The sequence below is a fragment of the Thermobia domestica genome, chromosome 8 (genome assembly GCF_964235325.1).
Source record: "Thermobia domestica chromosome 8, izTheDome1.hap1.1, whole genome shotgun sequence".
Lineage (NCBI taxonomy): Eukaryota > Metazoa > Arthropoda > Insecta > Zygentoma > Lepismatidae > Thermobia > Thermobia domestica.
In genome coordinates, this window is record NC_137461.1 from 20,465,531 (window position 1) to 20,487,578 (window position 22,048).

At 35.9% G+C, this 22,048-nt stretch overlaps 1 protein-coding gene across 1 annotated transcript in view; it reads right to left on the reverse strand.

Annotated features, from left to right (window-relative positions):
* The window catches only part of LOC145692758 (WSCD family member AAEL009094-like), a 290,574-nt gene extending 269,044 nt beyond the window's left edge, over positions 1 to 21,530 (reverse strand). The window contains exon 1 of the mRNA XM_081768202.1: positions 21,229 to 21,530. The gene's annotated coding sequence lies outside the window, so the exon portion shown is untranslated. The remainder of the gene's footprint in view (positions 1 to 21,228) is intronic.
* Between the last annotated feature and the right edge of the window lie 518 nt (positions 21,531 to 22,048).

Below are 22,048 nucleotides of genomic sequence, written 5' to 3' on the forward strand. Positions count from 1 at the left end.
TCTTGAATAAAAGTATTCAGGCAGCTTCTTCTTCTATTTCGTTCAAAACTCTCCAGAGATCAAACGAAAAGAAAATTCTTGCTATTTGTGAAAGAAACATCTAACTGTTTTCAAGGTAAAGTTTAAAAAGGGGGGGGGGGGGATCTTCAAAAAATTCCAATATTGCTTGACAAGAAATCTATAAACTGCAATTTTGAACAGCAAAGCATTATTATTGACTGATTGAGTTTCTACAATTTGATGCGACATTCTATTTATTTTTAACTTAATGTTTATTTTTAATTTAGAGACAAAATAAAATGAACGAAATCTATATCTAAATAAATAAAAAGTGAAAGTGAATATGGTCCCTCTCAGGACAAAGGGGCGTATCTCATTTTCTTAACTTTCCCAGGAGACAAGTTTAAATCTTTTGTCATTATTTATTCTATGGTCTTCTTTTAAAATTTAGTTTGATTTCCTTCGTTAAGGTATATAACTTACTACACCAAACTAAATTTTAAAAGAAGACGATAGAATAAACAATTAAGAAAGGTTTAAACTTGTGTCCTGGAAAAGTTAAAAAAAAAAAAAAATGAGATACACCCCTTTGTCTTGAGAGGGACGATATGTTTGTGACTTAATAACTCTTGAACCAACCCACCAATCTCGACCAAATTTTCAACATAGATGAGATTCGGGCCTAGGATGGTTCTTATCATCGAACCCATAGTTTTCGGGGTCGCTGAGATCAACAGTGATACTTCAGATGCCGTTTAAATCCAAATTCAGCGCCGCAACTGGGATGGTGGAGGGGAAGATATATAAAAATGATTGTAAATGACCGATATTGGTGCCAAGTCCATAGGTTTCGGGATCTCTGAGATGAACAGTGATACTTCCGATGTCGTTTAAATCCAAATTCAGTCCCGAAACTTGGGTCAAGGAGAGAAGGATATATATATATATATATATATTTGTACCTATTACAGGAAATAAATCCCAATTACAATAGGTTTACATATTAGTAAAACATCAGTGAGTATAATATAAAAAAGGAAAAGAAAAAAAGAAAAAAAGAGAACAGAGAACAGATAAATAACAGTTAAAAAATAATAATGTAACTCCATAGCGTACAAAATAATTTGAAAATATAATATTCAACTTAAATATTTTCACAACAAGGCTTAGTATTTGCTCACACGCTGCTTATATTACAATAGATTTAATTGTTTTTATATAAGATGAAAAAGATGATGAAAAATCTAACTCAATATTGGTTGCCGATAAATTATTGAAAGTTTTACACATTCTCATTAGTGGTGAATTCAAGTATGCTTCGGTTTTAGCTCTTGTAAGATGGAATGGCACCCTGTTACCAAGATAGGTATTTTTTACATTAAAATGTAATTTACTCAGTAATTCCTGATTATCTACAGTGCCATTTACTAGCTTGAACAAAAAAAAATTAACAGGGAAATCTCCCGTCTTACAGATAACATAGAATAGTTAAATGTATTTAATAATTCCTTATAAGATATGTTCTCTCTAATGGAATTTTGCTTATAAATTTGATAATACAAATTTATAAGGGATCGAAAATAAAAGGGATCGAAAATGAGTGATATTAGTGTCGATCCATTGTTTTCGGGGTCGCTGAGATGGGCAGTAACACTTCCGTATGACGGTTAAATCCAAATTCAGCGCTGAAGTTTGGGGAAGGGGAGGAGAAGAATAAATGAAATGATATCTTTGAGTTTTACGTCCCACGATTATGCCGGGTAGGCTAAAGCAGACGGTGATGATGAGAAATGAATGAAATGGTGGAATTACAAAGTAGGAGGAAACGGGAGAACTCCGAGAAAATCTACGCACACGGTGTTTGTCCACCACAAAGTTCACTTGGCGCGGGCTCGGATCGAACAAGGGACCCCATGCACCAGAGGTGAACGCTCTACCACTAAGATACAGAGGACCCTTGGGAGGGAAGGATATATAAAAATGATCGAAAATGATCGAAAATGACCGATGTGAGAGAGCGCTTCAGTAATAGAAAAAGTGACTGACTAGCGGAATATATTACAAATTTTTATTATTTTAACCCAGCTAAGCGGGTAACTGACGCCAGTAATGGAATAAAGAAAGTAGGAAGAAATGAGTGAGCGCCGAGAAAACTCATGCACAGGGTGTTTGTCCATTAAAAAGCCCACTTGGCAGGCGGGAGCTAGAATCGAACCAAGGATACTCTGCCACTGAGCCACTACGGCCACCGCACAAGTGTTTGTGTATGTGTGTCTGTTCCACAATAATTCTCGTGAAAATAATCTTATATTGATAAAAGATTTGGTGTGCTTGTTTTGAGATCTCTTAATCAAGTCTATTTGTTGGCCCAATCAAAGATGAAAAATTAAATCTTTTAGGTTTACGTCTTACGATTATACCGGCTAGGCTAAAGAACACGGTGAGAATGAGAAAGAAATGCAATGGTGGAATGAATAAAGTAGGAGGAAACGGCAGAACCTCTAGAAAACCCACGTAGACGGTGCTTGTCCACCACAAAGTGCACTAGGCGCGAGCTGGAATCGAACCAGGGACCCCACATACTACAGGTGAACGGTCTACCAGTTAGAGTCAAAGTTGAGAGAGTGAATTCATTCTCCACTATAAAAAATCTTCGATAATAAATTAAATTAAAAAAAAAAAGATTTTTATGGAGCTAGTGTCTGCTTCCTTTCACACTTAACAATTAACTTATCATTTGTAATTAAGGTCAGTGAAGCAAAAGGGGATGATGTCACCTCCAAACTTTTAAAAAATATGTTCCATGATAAATTTTGTAAATATTTCGTCTTAGATTTTGGTTTTCTCTAAAGTTTAAGAATTATTTCTATCACTTGAGTTTGAAAGAGCGGACAGATTAATTGTCCATCTTCAAAACACAGCTAAATGAAACAATGGTAGGTTTACGTCAGCAGTCGTTCTTTCAGAAAAAGTGTTCCGGGGGAACACACGTAGTATTTCGGGAGGTCACTGCTGGCACTGTTTTATTTATTATTATATTATAGACGTTTTATTTTGGTCTCGTCCAGAGGGCACTCTCAGAGCTTCGGGGGGGAGGGGACAGTGCCCCCAAAAAACATGTCTGAAAGAAACACTGTACGTCACCACAACTATAAATCGAAAATCCAACATTTCTTTTAAAATTAGTCAATGAAAATACGTTAGGAAGTGCTACGGTAACATCCGGCGCTCCACAAAACTAGCCATTGCATCCATCGGAACGCAAGACCCCACCCCTCACACACGCAGACAAAGAGAGATAAAAATATCTTATACAAAGATCTTGAACAAGAAACAATGACCCATGGTTACAACAAAAGAATGTGATGGTAGTGATCCAAGATTCAAACATCTGTAAACACCACTACTGAGAAGTTCTACTTTCAATTGCATGTATAGACCTAAGCCCGCAACCTCTTATACAGGGTGTTTCAAAACAACACTGACTACGTTTGGGAGGTGATTTCTGATACCAAGATAAGACAAAAAGGATAGACCAACCTGGGTGCACAAATGTTTCCTTTCGGAGTTATAGACTGACGAAAACATGAAAAAACGAATTTTAAAGGCCCATAGCTCCAATACTATGGGACCTACCGTAGTCAGCTCAAGACTTCACTTAGGAACTAGTACGTGTCCTATCCAAAAATACATGTTTCAGACTCCTGTGGTACTCGTCACCAACTACCTCTACAAAAATTGTTGCGGAAGTATTGCAGAATTCTGAAACATGGATATACTAGTTCTTAAGTGAAATCTTGACCCGACTACGGTATTTCCCGTAGTATTGAAGCTATGGTTTCGGTAGCATAAAATTTCGAAAAGAAGCATTTGTGCACCCAGGTTGGTCTATACTTTTTGTCTTAAGTTGGTGCCAGGAATGGCCTCCCAAACGTTGTAAATGTTGTTTTGAAACACCCTGTACAGTGTGCGCCTACCTGACTCAGATCATTTCCAACTGGTCGGTGGCTCATATCGGAGCACGCGTTAATTCTCGGAAAGTGACACAGATATAGGTAGATACAGCTTACTGACTGAGGGGGTGACGATCTTCGTGACTCGTAACTGGTGACTCACAGACCAGGACGGACTCGGAGTGATCCGGTAACACAACAGATTCGTGACCTAAACAGATTGGTGTAATCTGGAGACAGTGAAACATCATTATACGTATGAAAAGTAGATACGAGCATGCTAATGCACTTCTAAGAATCATAATTCTTTCTTCTTCCCTTTTTTGATTTTTAACTAAATCAAGTAATCATTTCTTCCTTTGTTTTTAATTGTGTGTGTATGTGTGTGGTCACTGAAAGCTAACTGCAAGATCTATCAATGTATGAGCGCGTGAGAATCACAACATAGAAAAACTACATATTACGGGGGCCCGGGGGCTCAATAGTAGAGTGCTTACCTCTGGTGCTTGGGGTCCTTGGTTCAATCCCCGGCAATATAAGTTTGTGCTGAACAACACCGTGTTTATGGGTTCTCTCGGGGTACTCCTGTTTCCTCCCGCATTGTCAATTCTTCCATGATCATTATCACTTGTCTTAATCATCATCTCCCTTAGCCTAAAGGAAGTAATCGTGGGACGGTAAACTGAAAGATTTCATTTGATTTTCCAAAACTTCATGCTTTTCTTATAAGGGATGTCAAAGTTTAACCAAGCGAACCTGTAAATAGTGTAGTGTAGAATATGAGTTGAGTTGATTTTGAGTTTAACTTCCCGTTCAGTATCGAGGCTATATGAGACGTGGACCTACTGATTAACGTGGAATCCGAACCACATGAGCTCCCGCCGGGAATCGAACCCGGGTCTCCCACGCCAAAGGTGTAGAATATGAGAAATGCCGCTTAGCTTAAACCTTCGTATTGTTATTTAGTCTGTATTCAAAACCACTGCATTAGTTTTCAGAACTCAAAACATGAAGAAACAAGAAATTATAGTTAAAATGCTCAAGAGTAGGTACCTCTGATTAAATATTGTCACGTGAATGTTCGAGTTCGGGTATTGGACATCATTAATTAATTATAGAATATTGCAGTCAATGCTCCAGAGTTGGAGGTAGCACGTCTGTTACTTCCAGGTTAGTCCGGGTCACCGCTTCAGACTGTGGATCGTCTGGGTCATCGGGTCTCAGAAACAAAATCGAACCCAGAAAACCGAACAAAAGTCGTGATCCGGTGACTCGTGCAATCACTTTTATAATCAAGGATAGAAGGGCGTAGAAAATTGTTGGTGGAGTAAGGGTAGTCATGGATTCATGAATGATGTACAGTGTTGCTCAAAAAATCTTGGCCACCCATCTTGTTTTAGAAGGCTATGTTTTTTGCAACTGCACCTCCCCACCAAAAAAAATCCGTTTTCTAAAAAAAAAAAATCCAAATGTGAGTTGCTGTCTAAAGCAGTGCTACTCAACCTTTTTTTCTCGTGTACCCTATGACAGTTCGCCATCCAATTGTGTACCCCAGAAGCTGTTTAAAAGAAATTAAATCAAATATAACTTATTAAACTTAAGATGCATATTCTGTTGATTAAAAAGGGGAGCAAAAATCAGGCCCGCATCCACGGGAGGCTAGGAAGAGCCGGACCCCCTAAATTTTTACTGGTCCCCTAAAATTTTCACGGTAGGCTTGCAAATGAACAACAATATGATATGATGATATACCTAGGTAATATGGTTGGTTCGGTTTCCCATAACTTCTACGTCCCTCCTATATCTTTGGGCTGGCTACGAGTCTGAGGCAAATAGATACCCAACAAAAGGACTGTACACGGAAAGAAAAATAACATGGGAAACTTCAAAACACATGGGAGACATCCAGTTCTACTGAGGGAAATTTTCCTCTCATCCTCTCTGGTAATTCGTACACTGAGGACATTGCTACAAATTCAGAAACTAAAAGTATTTCTAACATTAAAACTAACATGTTAATGAGAAAATGAGCTTATTTCCCGGACGACAACTCCTCGATTCTAGATCGAATCTTCGAGAGTGCGAGAATCAGAACTGATTCTGGATTCAAGGAATTTCTGTGCTTCGTTTTTATTGATGTTAATGCAGAGAAACCCTGTTCACACAAATATGTTGATGGAATTGGAAGAAGTTGTGAAATAGCACTGTCACTAATTTCATTGTACTCTTTTCGAGCATAAATACAAATGTGAGAAATTGATAAATTATCGAATTTCATTGGCAGTGAACTGTCAACAGACATTTCCAGGAGATCTGCAGAAGCAGCATTACGTACCCTCAGAAACATCTTCGCTTACTCATGGTTGAATAGCACTGGTCTAAAGAGATGTGGGTATGTTAGTTTGTTTGAACACCATTGTACTTACAAAACCACAACATTTTCCATTGATATTCTTAATTGTCTTTGAAAACTACAATGGCCAATGAGGGTACGGTGGCTCAGGGTAGAGCGCTTATCTCTGGTGCCTAGAGTCCCCGGTTCGAGCCCCAGCCAAGTAATTTTTTGTTGACAACCTCGTGTCTGTGGGTTTTCTCGGGGTACTCTCGTTTGCTCCCACATTTTCATTCCACCGATTCTTCCACCATCATCATTATCATCATCTATTTGCCTTAATCATCCTGGCTCCCTCGTGGGGCGTTAAACTGAAAGATTTTTAGATGGCGAACGATGGACAGGTCGGCCTCCTTCTCAAGTCTGCTTCAGAGATGCAGTAGATCAGTGGGTCGTCGGTCAAGTGGGTCAAGATTTGTGAGTGGGTCCTGGGTCAATAGCACATGACCCACTGCGACCCACCACCTACCATGACCCACTCTGACCCACTACAATCCATTCTGCTCATTCCATTGTAGACAGCATCTTCAGAACGCTGGTGATTTTTTCTACGTTTTACTGTCAAGGCCTTCATTTGTCCTCCTTTTTCATTTCATTCTATTTACTTACCTGACATGAGTATATCTAAGTGAAAAGAGAACTTCAGACACTTGTGCATATTGATATTTGTAATTGTAATAATAGCAATAAGACTTAATTCTTGGCTTTCGAGACACAGTCGAATTTTACACTTACGTCATTACTCTTTTCCTTTCCGTTGGTCTACTTTTCCTTGATTTGATACTTTCAAATTTTATCCTTTTTCCACTGAAAAGTATCTGTAATTCAACAAGGAAATAATTATGTGATAATTAAATTCAAATTCATCGCAATATGGCCCATGACATACACTTAGCATTTTATATAGTGAAGATCAGACCCACTAGTATTGTAACAGAGCAGCGTTTGAGTGATTTACTGCAGAAATTCGATTCGTAGAATTCGATTTGAGTATAAAACCTCGCGACCAGAACTTCGCGGCGACAACCACGCGGACCAAAATCTCGCCTGGCCAAAATCTCGCCGCCCAAAACTTCGCGAACCAAAATCTCGCTGGGCCGAAACCTCGCCTGTCCAAAACGTCGCAGGCCAAAATCTCGCATGGCCGAAACTTAGCCTTGCCAAAACCTCGCGGAACAGGGCATCTCGCGTGGTCTAAACTGCGCAGGACGTAATCTCGTCTGGGAAAAAATGTCATCAGTATGAAAGCTTGTCACGACGATTTCTTCGATGTAGAATGCTCTATATATTGCTGTTTGTATATATTTTGTATTAACACATAATTGCATTAAAATAATGACAAGAAAATATTCTAACGCGTGCTTTGAAAATCGGTATATATAAAAATGAAAATGAGTATGTTTGTGACATCATACCTTTTGAGCCACCACACCGATCTCGATTAAATTTTCAACGTTGATGAGGTTCGGGCCTGGGATCTCTTTTGTAATTTCACTTTGACGGCACAACGAAGAGGAGGGAGTATATATATATATATATATATATATATATATATATATATATATATATATATATATATATATATATATATATATATATATATATATATATATATATATATATATATATAAACTTAATAACTCTTGAACCACCCTACCGTTCTCGATCAAATTTTCAACATATATGGGGTTTATTTCACTTTGACGGTGACCCTAGGAAATTCTAACAAAATCGAATAATACTTATGTATGAAAGTACGAAATAATATCTGAGTTTTTACGTCCCTCGTTTAAGTCTTGTAAGTTAAAGGAGACGTAGATGATCAGGATGAAGGAAATGATGGAATGAAGAAAGTGAGAGAAAACGGGAAAACCCGGAGAAAGCCCACTCGATGTTTTGTATCTTCTTCTTTTTTATTATTATTATTTGTAATATGGAATTGCATATTAAGAAACTCATTGGGTAAATTTTAAAGGAAGATTTCATTTCGCAAGTTTTTTGCCAAGCGAGATTTTGGTCCGCGAGGTTTTGGACGCCAAGATTTTGACTACGCAAGATTTTGGGCCGCGACCCGCGGGTTTTGGCCATGTAAGGTTTTGGCCTGGCGAAATTTTGGCCTGCGAGGCTTTGGGCGGCGAGGATTTGGTCAGATGAGATTTTGGGTGCCGATGTTTCGGCCGCGAGATTTTATCCGTATCTCATTAATTTCACATCCTTGTTTTATTACAAGTGTAAAGTCTTCAGTTCATCAGCGGAGAGGATGGCGTGGATCATGCGTCAGAGTTGATGACGATGGGTTTTGGTGGGTGGTGGGTCAGAGTGGATGGTGGGTCGTTGTGGGTCGTAGGTCAGGGTGGATCACGGTAGGTCGTGGGTGGTGGGTCATGAGTCGCGTTTACATTGACCCATGCAATCTCTGCTGCTTGTCTAATTTACTGAGAATGAAAGCAAACTATAGCGTTAGGAACCATGTGAGCTATAGTTAAAACGACTAGTCTAAAAACATTCTAGACTTAGCACTTAGTCCGTTGGAAGACATAATTTACTCAGATCAGAACATAAATTTGAACTTAAAAAAAGGAAATAAGTATTTTCATTTGAAAAGGTTAGTTTTCTTACTCACTGACATAAATCTGCTAACCTAATTTTGGATACGTGAAAGAGAGAGAAATAGAAAAAAAGAAAAAGAAGAAACACAAAAATTTACGACCATTTGCATGACCGAAACCTTGCCATTTTTGACATAGACATTAATCATTTTAACATTCGTTGGACTTGAATGAATCCTTTTAGGACGACGCGTAAAACTCAAAAAAAAGAAAATAATCTCACTCGTACCAACTGTGCAGTGAAAATGCAGCCTTTGTACCGCAGCTAGGTATCGATTACATCATGATACAAATTTTTTGGAGAGCGTAGCAAACATGTTTCCTCATCAAGTTCATGGGTAGACAAGTATATAAAAGCAGGCCAGGATGGAAAGAAACAAACTTTCAACGAAGCATGAACATAATAATATTGCGAAGTTGGTCAAGATCTCGTGATTTCTAGCTTTGTTAATGTCAATAGTACAAATTATTCGTTACCTATATCTTTCAAATTATCTTCCTCAAATAGACAAGAAACAATTACGAAGCAGGTTATGGGAAATAAGTACATTTCGGCTTGTAAACGAGCGAGTCTGGGGCCTTCTCCGTTTGCCTATTGGTGTATAGAGCAGTCTGGGACATTCGGCTGATGACCATAAGGAGTAGCTCATCGTGACTTTGAGTCCCACTCAAGAACATAAAATTGTCTTTCTTTCTTTTCTTTCCTTTCCTCTTTGTCTTTTTTTGCTGCATTTCATGTTTCTGTGTTTATTTGACTTGATTTTGATTTAATTTTGAGTTTAGCGTCCCTTTCAGCAGCGAGGCTATATGAGACGTGGACCTATAGCTTAATTTGGAATCCAAACCACATGAGCTCCCACCGGGAATCGGAAGCACGTACAGTAACCACTTAGCCATGAGGGAACTTTCTCCAGGAATCAAACCCGAGTCTCCCGCGTCAAAGTCTCGTATGTTAACCGCTTAGCCACAAGGGAGCTCAAACATAAATTGTTGTTCTAAGTAGATACCGAACTTCACAAATCCGAAAACAGCATTAGATCAAAGGCTATAGTATATATATAATATATAATATATATAGTATATATATAATACACAACACATATGAAATATTGTAATCCAGTATATTTGAACCATATAAATAATATTTAAAACATCTCATGTATACGCAAGTTCCTTGAAGAAAATTCCACAATATTATTAGAATTTAAGAGAAATAAATTTTCCAAATATGAGACATACAGCAATAGATAGCTCTCATTCAGCTGAACAAAATAAAATGAGTGAGTTTAAAAAGATGATTCGTAGTTTTGGAGAAAAATCAAGCAAAAGGAATTTGGTAGTAGACCTAAAAATTGATGCAATACGAGAACCATGCTACCTATAAAAGTGATACTGAAACTTATTACCATTATGCTCTTCATCATGCCATTAGTGAGATAACAGTATTGTACAGCTACTGAGATAATGATTAAGCTCTTCATTATGCCATTAGTGAGATAACAGTATTGTACAGCTACTGAGATAATGATTAAGCTCTTCATTATGCCATTAGTGAGATAACAGTATTGTACAGCTACTGAGATAATGATTAAGCTCTTCATCATGCCATTAGTGAGATAACAGTATTGTACAGCTACTGAGATAATGATTAAGCTCTTCATCATGCCATTAGTGAGATAACAGTATTGTACAGCTACTGAGATAATGATTAAGCTCTTCATTATGTCATTAGTGAGATAACAGTATTGTACAGCTACTGAGATAATGATTAAGCTCTTCATTATGCCATTAGTGAGATAACAGTATTGTACAGCTACTGAGATACAGCCTCATATCGTCTTTAAAACATTAATTTCTCTGTAACTAAACTATCTCATACGTTGATACGTAGGTCAGTCAATAGATGACATCACATCAAACAAAATGTCATATTTCAGCTTAAATTTTCATGCATACACTTTGAGATATTCGAGAAAAACTCTTCATGGCGGTAAAAAGTATGTCGCCAATATTAGATGATTGGGAGTTTTTATTCTGCTATAAAATATTGTGTACTTGATATGTAGAAATATGCTGTTAACTAACAGGCTGTATCTATTATTGATTATGTTATCCAAACGGTTACACTCGAACTCCTAGTTACGCACAATATTAAATTTGTAATTAGCAATTGGATTAGTTACAAAATGTTTATTTCTGTGAATAGTTTAGTATAAAATTAATTTTTATATATATGCTACAGTGAACAGATAGCGGAAATGAGAATTTAAATCATTCCGTTGCCTACTGACGTCCACCAGATAGTTGCAGGTTCTGTAAACAAACCGAAGGTATGAAATGAAATGAAATCTTTAAGTTTAATGTCCCACGGTTATACCGGTTAGGCTAAAGGAGACGGTGATAATGAGAGATGAGTGAAATGGTGGAATGAAGAAAGTGGAAGGAAACGTGAGAACCCCGAGAAAACCCACGAGCACGGTGTTTGTTCACCACAAAGTCCATCGAACCATGGACCCCAAGCACCGGAGGTGAACGCCCTACCACTGAGCCACCGCGCCCCCCACCGAAGGTATGAGTTGTAAGTATTCTTTCACGTTATTTATAGGCATCCAAAGTTACTGATCGTGCTATTGCCAGTAGTTGTATCTTGAATCTTCCTCCAAATATTCTAAGTACTATTATTATTTAGAAATTGTGTTGCAAATCAACCTGTCATATAAATACGATTATAACATTAAGAGTACTTAACTTTTTTAAATAATAATGTTCTTGTACTATTATGTTGTCCAATGTTCTTGCAGAGCTTTTGGCAATAGGATTTCCAATGCGCCATGTGTTCTGTCCAGCTGTCAATCGCTAGCTTTCCTTAGCCGCACAGTACACGATATAGCAATGATTGGCCGTACTTGTCACAATCAGAATTGAATGAGATTGTATATTTAGAAATTATCTGCTTTTTTAAACGCTAGTCAATCAAATTTAAACCTTTTCCTCTAACACGACAGAAAATACCGCCTCTTAAAAGAACTTTTGCGCTGAATTCGAATGTGCATTCTGTTTTCTCCATCATGTACAGTTTTTCCCACGACAGAGAGATTTGGGGGAAATTCCCTCAAAAATCTCTCTTTTTTTCGCGTATTTTATAACCTTATCTTCTTACGAATAATAATACAAGAATGAAAGCAAAGAAACATTGATTGATACTCAATACCCCCCCCAAAAAAAAATTTCAGAACAATCGCATTGTTATTATTTCTAGATAAATAAAAATATTTATGTCTATGCTTTCGTATCTCTTGATTTGGTAAAAGAAAAAACGATTTCCTTCATTACCACAAGCACAGACATAAAATTTCACTAAGGACAAACCTGACAAATAATAATAATAATAATAATAATAATAATAATAATAATAATAATAATAATAATAATAATAATTATTATTATTATTATTATTATTATTATTATTATTATTATTATTATTATTATTATTATTATTATTATTATTATTATTATTATTATAATAAATATGACTATTGGCAAACATGACTATTCTAGTAACACAGTACACATGACAATTATTAAAGTTAAACTAGTGGTGACCAGAGATGAAGTGGGTCAGTGGGTCGTGGGTCAACAGAACATGACAAACCATGACCCATTCTGTTCAGTGCATTGTAGACAACATCTTCTGAACACTGGTAAAATTGTCTACATTTTACTCTCAAGGCCTCCATTTTTCTTTATTTTTAATTTGTTTCTATTTATTACCTGAGCGAGCACTGTATATGTAAGTAAAAAAAAGAACTTCGGGTATTTTTGGATAGTGATATTTGTAATTGTAATAATAGCAATATGAGTTACTACTTGGCTTTCGAGATAAAGCTTAGAGTTTTTAGAGAAGCTAACTACTAGAAAAATAATTTTTTCAATCGCCTGTAATATATGAATCATTATATTTAAAAAAAAAAAAATGTAATTATGTGTGCCTGATGATCAAGACCAACTTGCGAAGTCAAATTAAATGACTTTTGGAATATAGTTAGGACACAATCTCAATTGGGATGTTATCATGTCGCTTTCATTATAATACATATACTAAGGGAAGAGTGGGGGTCCTAATTTTTACGAAAAATTGAGTATCTCACAAGCCATTCAACTTAGGAAGCTGAAATTCAGTATAATAACTCTTTATTTAAAACAAACAGAACGTGTCGTAGCATTTTTTTTAAAAATTCTCTTTTATGAGGAGGAGGGCAGTTTCTATATATGGGAAATTGGTAGTGAGTTGATTTGTAAAAAATAATCGACAATGATCGATATTATTTATAGTTGAGAAACAATTATTAATTTATAAACAAAAACTACAGTGCTTCGCATTGTATATCCACTGTTTTCTATTATAATAATTACTGAAGCTTGTGTTTATTATTTATTATTATTGTGTTTTATGGAGCGTTCAGTGGAGTACACGGCAATCAAGCCATAAAGCTGTGAGAAAACTAGGCATAAAATTTGTATTCTAAGCTTAGTCACATGCAAATTTTAGATTTGTACGGTATGCTTAATTACCATGGAGAATTTTATACCTCTTTTCCCTTTATGTTGGTATAATAATTGAAATTCATCGTAATTTGACCCATGACAAACACTTTACCATTTTATATCGTAAAGGTCAGATTCACCGCTATTGTAACAGAGCGATGTTTGAGTGATTGACCGTAGAAAGTCAAACTCCGAATAGCGATTATTTTACACCTTGTTTTACAAGTATAAACGCTTTAGTCAGTTGAGAAGAGAGCGTGATCATGGGTCAGAGTTTATGACAATGGGTTTTTGGTGGGGCGGAGTGGATCACAGTGGTTCATGGTGGGTGGAGGGTCGTAGTGGGTCGTAGTGGGTGGTGAGTCAGAGTGAGTCAGTGAGTCGTGGGTCAAGTTTTCATTGACCCACTCCAGTCTGCTGTAAGTCCACGTCTCATATGGTCTGGTTGCTGAAAGGGACACTAAACTGAAAATCAATCAATCTCATCCGTAGTTTATGTCGCTTAAAAGTAAGTCATTTCTTTCCAATAATAGATGATAGTTTTCATTCTAGTAGAATAGATTATTTATACATGTTCAACATATGTAAAAATTACACTATCGTTGTTTCTCTACTTCTAATAGTAACGTATATAAATCTAACAGTAATGTACATACTTCTTGCAAGAACCATTTAGGTAATAATCGTTTGCAAGTACGTTCTGAATGTGATTGTATTCCATTAATGTTGACGTAATTCATACATATAGATAGAACCACGGACAGGAAAGCCGAAACATAGTGTTGTCACCAAAAATAAGTATGCATAAAGAAAATTAGACGATACGGCGGAAAACAACAAGGATGTAGTGTCTATTGGGAAAATGTGGGAAGAAACGGGAAAACCCCAAGAAAACCCACGGACATGATATTGTTCACAACGAACTTACTTGGTCGGCGGTCGGACCAGGAATTCCACACACCAGAGGCAGGCGCTCTACCATTGAGCCATCTGGCTCCAGTTAATATAATAGGATGTTGTAGATACTATCTGATTCTATACTGAGAAAAATTCGTTCTCCGGAGACCGGTATATTGTACAACGGGGGACACTTCTGAATGTGTAATGTTACACCTTAGCCGTAAATCTCCATATGGCTGTACCATTTAGAAGTGTCCCCCGCTGTACAAATATACGGAATCCTCTTGCTTACTACAGAAATCAGTACGGAGCATACGTTATCCGTACGTTACTTAGACACTGAGTTTAGATGTTACACCATGGCGTCGCAGGATGTCTGATATCTAACAGTCTTCGTTATATGACATACATGTATATGTATGTTACCTTCGTAGCTATATGTGAGATTCTGAGCGCCTATATTGTTTCATATGGAAAGTACGTAAAGATGGAACACTTGTACAGAAAATATTATAAAACATGCTTTTTCAGTCATACATTTGCTGTACGTTAAGTCCAAAAACTACAGGATTTATAAATGTAACATACAATTTTACGTACGCCGCATACATTTTTTTTTCTCAGTGTAGTTAATGTAGTAGACTCTATCTGGCTCTAGTTAATGTAGAATGTTGTATAGATCCTATCTGGCTCTAGTTAATGTAATAGAAAGTTGTAGATACTAACTGGTTCTAATTAATGTAATAGGATGCGGTATACATTATCTGGTTGATCTTCTACATTCTTGATAATATTTCTAATTGATTCACTAAAACGCAGAAAAGTGGGAGCGATCTTAGCAAAAAGTTTGAAAACAATAGTTTTGAACCAAAGGAAAACGTCAGTAAAGAGGATCAGACGAAACAATATATGAATGAATAGGGTTGCGTTTATAATAACGATTAAGAATAACACATTACTTTTGCGTAGAAGTTTATGCAACCTGTAAGTTTTACATGAGGGTTGCATGCGAAACATGCATTCATGAATGAATTGGAGATACGGATAATCACAATTAAAGTCACCGTTACCCGTCAAGATAAAGGATTGAGTTCACTAACGAATTTGGCCAACATAATTGCAGTAAATCAAACTATATATCCTTTTATTATATGCAGCCAATATGTCTTTGCTACTGTGCAGATTGCACAGAAGCTAGGGCATATTATAGACTTTAAACGGGTCAAGATAATAACCGTTACTCATGAAGATGGTAACGGGGTGACTCCATTAACATACTTGGCCAAGACAATTACAACAAATGAAACTATATATCCTTATATGGTAGGCAACCATCAGGTATTTGCTACTGTGCAGGTTCCATAGAATCTAGGATATGTTATAGACTAAACGAAACATCAGTAGACACCGTCATCCGTGGAGATGTTAACGGATTGTCTCCAGGTCAATCCATGCAAAGTGATCGAGAAAAAAGAAAAACTGCCGCTTGACCTTTTCAAAAAATCTGTTTTCTTCGTGAATGTTTATCCTATATCAGGGTACTTCAAAACTACAATTAATTATTTTTTACAACATCCCATGGCGACGCAGCGGCTGCCGCCATTTTGCTGGGTTTTTTTCGATTTTAGACGTTTAAGTTGTTTTGAATATCTCAGCATGTATTTGTCCTACTAAATTGAAAATTGCTGGACGTCTCCAACTCGTGCAGAGTTAAAACTTTGATTTCTTAACATTTTTGCCTAAAACCACTTGAATGAGGTGAAATCAGGGCCTACGCTCAACTCTCAAGTCAGTGAACACTTACTCATTGTAAACACTGACTGCGGAATGTAGATCAAACGAAAAGACAAGAGTCTCCTGCATGAGTTGACAGTTAAAACAAGAATAAACACGACTGAATATCATTGATATAGCAAGCAACAAGAGCAAGGAGTACTTACAAACTTTTTTTTTTTTTTTTTTTGAAGGGTGCATTTTGACTTTCCTCGCCTTCTGTGATAGCGGCATTCTTCACCAGTGCTGCTCTGGATATGATAAGACAGTGTTACAACTAGAGTAAAAAAACGAGCTTGAGAGCCTTGACTGGATTAACCATTCATCCTATTTTATTTTACTTCACAACAACGAATTTCCAGTTGAATTTGTGAACAAAACACCTCCTAGAGTATGACGTCATTATTTATTACTTTGACCCCCTTCTGCTTTGTGTGTTATGGTATACTAAAGGCTTAACTATTCCCAAAATTTCAGATTCTTTTTTATCCAGGCCCATTGGAGATATTGGACAGTGAAATATGCTAAATAACCATAATTCCCCAAATTTACGATTTTTTCAGGCCTTTGAGAGCAGCTACAGATCTGCAAATTTTTGTGTATTAACTTATGACCTCGGGCTACATGCACACGCAAATTAAGACCCCTATGTCAGTTGTATCCTCTTCCTAAACATGTCTTCAATGTACTAAAATGTTGCTACTGTACACCCTGATTTCACCCCCTTCAAGTGGTTTGAGGGGAAAATGTTAAGAGATCAAAGTTTTAGCTCTGCACGAGTTGGAGACGTCCAGCAATTTTCAACTTGGTAGGACAAATGAATGCTGAGATATTCAAAGCAACGTAAACGCCTAAAATCGAAAAAAAAATGCAAAATGGCGACAGCTGCTGTGTCGCCATGTGATGTAAAAAAAATAATTGATTGTGGTTTTGAACTACCCTGATATAGGATAAACATTCATGGAAAAAAATATTTTTTTGGAGATGGTCGAGCGGCACATGCTTGATCACTTAAAATGGATTGACCCCTCCATCAACGAACTTGGGCAAGATAGCTTCAGCAAATAAAACTATATACCCTTTTATTATAGGCAACAAACATGTCTTTGCTATTAGAAGCTAGGAAAAGTTATAGATTTTGAAACACGATATGGATAAGCACCATTAAAGTCGTCATTAAACGTGAGAATGTAAACGGATTGACTCCATTAAGGTTGGTTTAAAGGGACAAGTTTTGCCGATAGATGGCACTATAGTCTTCGTATCTCTCCCATATATTTTTTACCTTTCACGAAAATTCACGATTTCTCTTACAAATTTCAACCTACAAACTTCAAATTTTTACAGAAGGAACTTCATAATCTATCGAAGGCAATAATCCGTGCCGATTTTTTATTTAAAATTTTGCTCATTGTTGAAATTGCTTGATTGTTGAAGTGGTTATCTAAATCTTTAACAATGCAGCTGTTTCAACAATAAAGAAAATTCTAAATAAAAAATCGGCAAGGATTGTTACCTCTGATAGGGTATGAAGTTCCTCCTCTAAAAATTTGAACTCTCTAGGTTGAATTTTGTAAAAGGAATTGTAAATTTTCGTGAAAGGTAAAAAATAGATGGGAGAGATACGAAGATTGTAGTGACATCTATCGGCAAAACTTGTCCCTTTACACTAACCTTAATGAACTCGTCGATCTAGCTATTACAAAATAAATAAATAAATAAATAAATAAATAAATAAATAAAATTCAAAAATTCTCTTTCATTCAAGAGTTATCATGTGCAGTAAAGAACGAACTAACATCATAATCTTACAAGGACCATTAGCGTGACTCACATAGAAACTTTAGGTCTCATAGCAACGAAATGACCTACGAGTGATAGAAACACTGAAGATGACAAATGAGATGGTTACAAAGTGAGCGGTGATATGGTATTGTCTTTCGTTTAAATTAATTTGGAAATATGTTAGAATTTTCAACGTAGCTTACAACTTTTGAAATTCTACACAATAATTATTTCATGCCTGATGATCGCATCATTTTGTCTGCGTCTACCATCACCCTTCGTTATACTAAAATATCAATTTTATGTGTGTTTGTGTTTTATTTGGCCTGTTTGTGAGCTCTTCTCTTTGCATTATTAGTAAAGAGACACGCCCTTCATCACTGTAATTTTCTTCTTTTTTTTCTGAAAATGAGTTATTATTGACTTCTATGCCTCGGTAATGTCGAAAACTATGGTACAGTCACCAGCAAAAGTGCGCATTTCTCTCTTCCACTGCATATCCTTTTGCTAATACTGTAACTTCAGAACAAATTGCTAATTCGAGTAATGTTTTCGGCACCGTACATCCATACAACTACAATCATTCTACTTCACGGAAAAGCTATTCGAAATAGTTTTGATGATTTTTCCACAAGAAAATTCATTATTTTGCTGCTAACTCTACAAAGGAAAATAATGCTACGGTACCACGTTCTTAAGTTTGGAAGGTAATGCTTCTCACTTAATAACAGGTAAAAATCATTCAAAATATATTTAAGAGAACGTTAAATTATCCTACAGTAAGAAAGGAATATATATTTATACATAAAATTTGTGACGCGTGATGTCTCATTTACTAATGGTTGAAAAAGTGAACATATTAAATCGGTCTGGCTTTCATCTTCAAAGTAAAATAAAATACTAATAAAATTAAATTTCGAACTTAACTAATTTCTAAGACACTGTGTCAAATTAAAGGTAAAAAGAATAGCAACTAGCATTTAAAGATGGCAAATCGGAATAGACACTGGGAAGGAAGGGGGATAAGAAGGTACATATATGCTCATTGTATTTTTGAAACCAGTTGTGCCCATCTTCCCAAGGGCTTGGACGCAAGCAATTCTCCCGAATTTACCGTTATTGAAAACTCAAAAAAGTAAAATAGGAGACCAGAATTTGTTGTGACAAAACCACGGTAACTTGCTCTGTAAAGTGTATTTAATTTCGGAACTTTTTCTCTCATAATAAATGTTTAATAAATTTGATTGTTCTATTTTCAATTAAAAATTGTCCCGTTCCCCAACAAAAAATCTCGTGGGCGTAACCTAAAACTAGCTTGTAGGTATCCTTGTTTGAAATATTAAATAGTATATGAATATAAATTTTTTGAAACAAAATATGTAAATTTTTCCTGTGATCTTTACAGCAAAAAAAAAAAAAAAAAAAAAAGTATTAAAACGACTCAATTTGTCTGCCACTGTTAAGGTGTTATTTTAACATCAACACCATTGCCTTTCTAGGGTATCATAAATATCTAATAACTGGCAGTGATAGTATACTGTATATTAGTTGTTATTTTTGTTATATGTAATGCTTTACGCGATATATTTGACACTTACACCAATAAAAGAAAAACATTATATTTCCTGTACTATTTAACGAAATTATTTGGTGTGCGTATGTTTTGGCATCATACGTTGTCAACATCATCAGGTACATTGTTTGTTTCTTGGTATAAATGTCAAATAAACTGCGTAATGCTTGAATAGACCTATATCAAAAATAACAACTAATATACATTCCTACTGTCGGTTATTAGATATTTATGATATCCCAGGAAGGTGATGGTGTTGGTATTGAAATAACACCTTAACAATGGTAGACAAATTGAGTCCTTTTAACACCCAGCAATTTTTATTTTTGTGTACGATTTACAGAATATGTGTTGTTTCCCGGAAAAAATTTTCTCGGACGTCTATGAAAGACGATATAAATTTCAGTTTGATTCTACAAAAAAGAAGCTGATGAAAGCACAGTTGACTAAAATTATTAGAAAAAACACACGTGTTGAACAGATTATAATATATTGTATATCCGAAATAGCAGTTCTGGTTGCTTGTTAAAATACAGAATGAAAATATAATTTACTTGTGCACAGATAATCTTTGTTAAATGGGCGTTTTCACGATTTGGCCAACACTCCTATCCAAATAAAGAACTGGAAATAAATTTTTTTATCATCTGAGCAATATCGCTCAATAAGCGCTTATCATCACTTAATTTTTATTTAATAATCTTTCGTTCGAAATTCGAAAGGTCAGACTTCATTGGAAATAATAGTACAGTACAGTGGTTCTCAACCGGTGTGTCGCGACACACTGGTGTGTCATGCAGTCCCCTAAGGTGTGTCCCGAAATTTTAGAATTTAAAAAAATCATGAAGAATTGAATAATAATTAATTAAAATCGAGACAGACTGTACGTCAACACCTCTAGTGGTAGCAATAATCCTCAGTGCTATATAGACACATTATAAAAGCTAACAGGTTTTACTATAATAATAATAATAATAATAATAATAATAATAATAATAATAATAATAATAATAATAATAATAATATCAAACAAGTGTGTTACGATGTATTGGATATTTAGTAAAGTGTGTCGTGCGTCAAAAAAGGTTGAGAACCACTGGTATAGCCTACTATCTTTTTTTCCTATGTTGTTTATTGCACCATTTAATCTATTTTTAAGGAAATATTGTTCTACAATTGAAAGTAACCAGTGACTACATTCATGATTTTAAGAATCCACCTAAAGCCAACGAGATGTGTATTACTAACATTCGCGTCTTATTTGGTCTTCTGTCGATATTTGCAATAAGAAATTCGCTAATACATAAAAAAGTATTACATTTCGTTGGGCAATTAAAATTGAAATATTGTTTAAAATGAGAAACACATGCGAAATAATTTTCCTAATACTGAAATTCCAAATTGCAATGTTATTTATTAATTTCAAGTCAATGCAATTCAATTCCCGCCTTGTAACATTGTAATCTATAATATTTCCCGCGCTTAATTAAGAAGAAAACTGTACTTGCTGTGCATTAAAGCAAATTACAAGTAAGTTTATCTCTTTAAACAGAAAAGAAATGCAGCGTTTGAAACCATATGAAATCAAAAAGAAGTATTCATGAAGAGTCCATATGGTCACGCTCAATCGGCAGTATTAATATAAACACATGCCAACATTTTGGGATTCTAGCAGAGTTATCAGGAAAAGCAACTCACCCTTTCTGCACTGTTTCCGGGCACAATTTCCGTCACATCTCACTCGCTATTTCCGCCAGTTAATCACTAAAATTTATTTTTCAATTTCTTTTTTATTATTTTATTCAAGTAAGGAAGCAAATGTCATTGGAGCTCCAAGGCAAATGTTTTTAAAATGCAATAGATGCGAGGATCTGACAGTTCTTAAGTAACACCGAATCGTCCCGCTAGTTTCACTACAATTTTTTGCTTCTCTTCAACGAATCTGCACATCTATGCTTCGCACACTCAGGAGAGCAACTGTAGCAGAAGCGATAGTAGCGCCCTGCTGTTAGTAGCGGTACTCGTGAGAAATCCGACTGCAGCGAGAGAAAAACCGCGCAGTGATCAATGTTGCTAGTGGATGCTTGCAAATTTTTCCTGGATATGTCCGCGTAAATTCCAACAAAAGTCCTTGGGTTTACGCCCGTGCGAAGGTTACGGGTATCTAACATATGTATATAGTTGATTGTGGTCAGCATATTGGTTCACATTACACCGGTTTTCTGAAGAACAGAGATCGACATATCTTAATTCAAGTAGTTTGACAATTACCTCTCACAATGCTGGCCCAATACCCCACGGGAATCGAACATCGGACCACTTAAATCAAATGCACATATACTAAGACCTATTTCAAGTGAAATCAACCTATATTGACTATTTCTAGTGCAATACAAAACATTCAACTTACATAAAGGGTTAACTTAGAAAAGTCTGGTTCTATCTACAAGAACTACGATATGTGATTAAAGTGCCGTCCCGCCGTTTTGCGGGGCAGAGGGTGAAAGTAAATTGTACA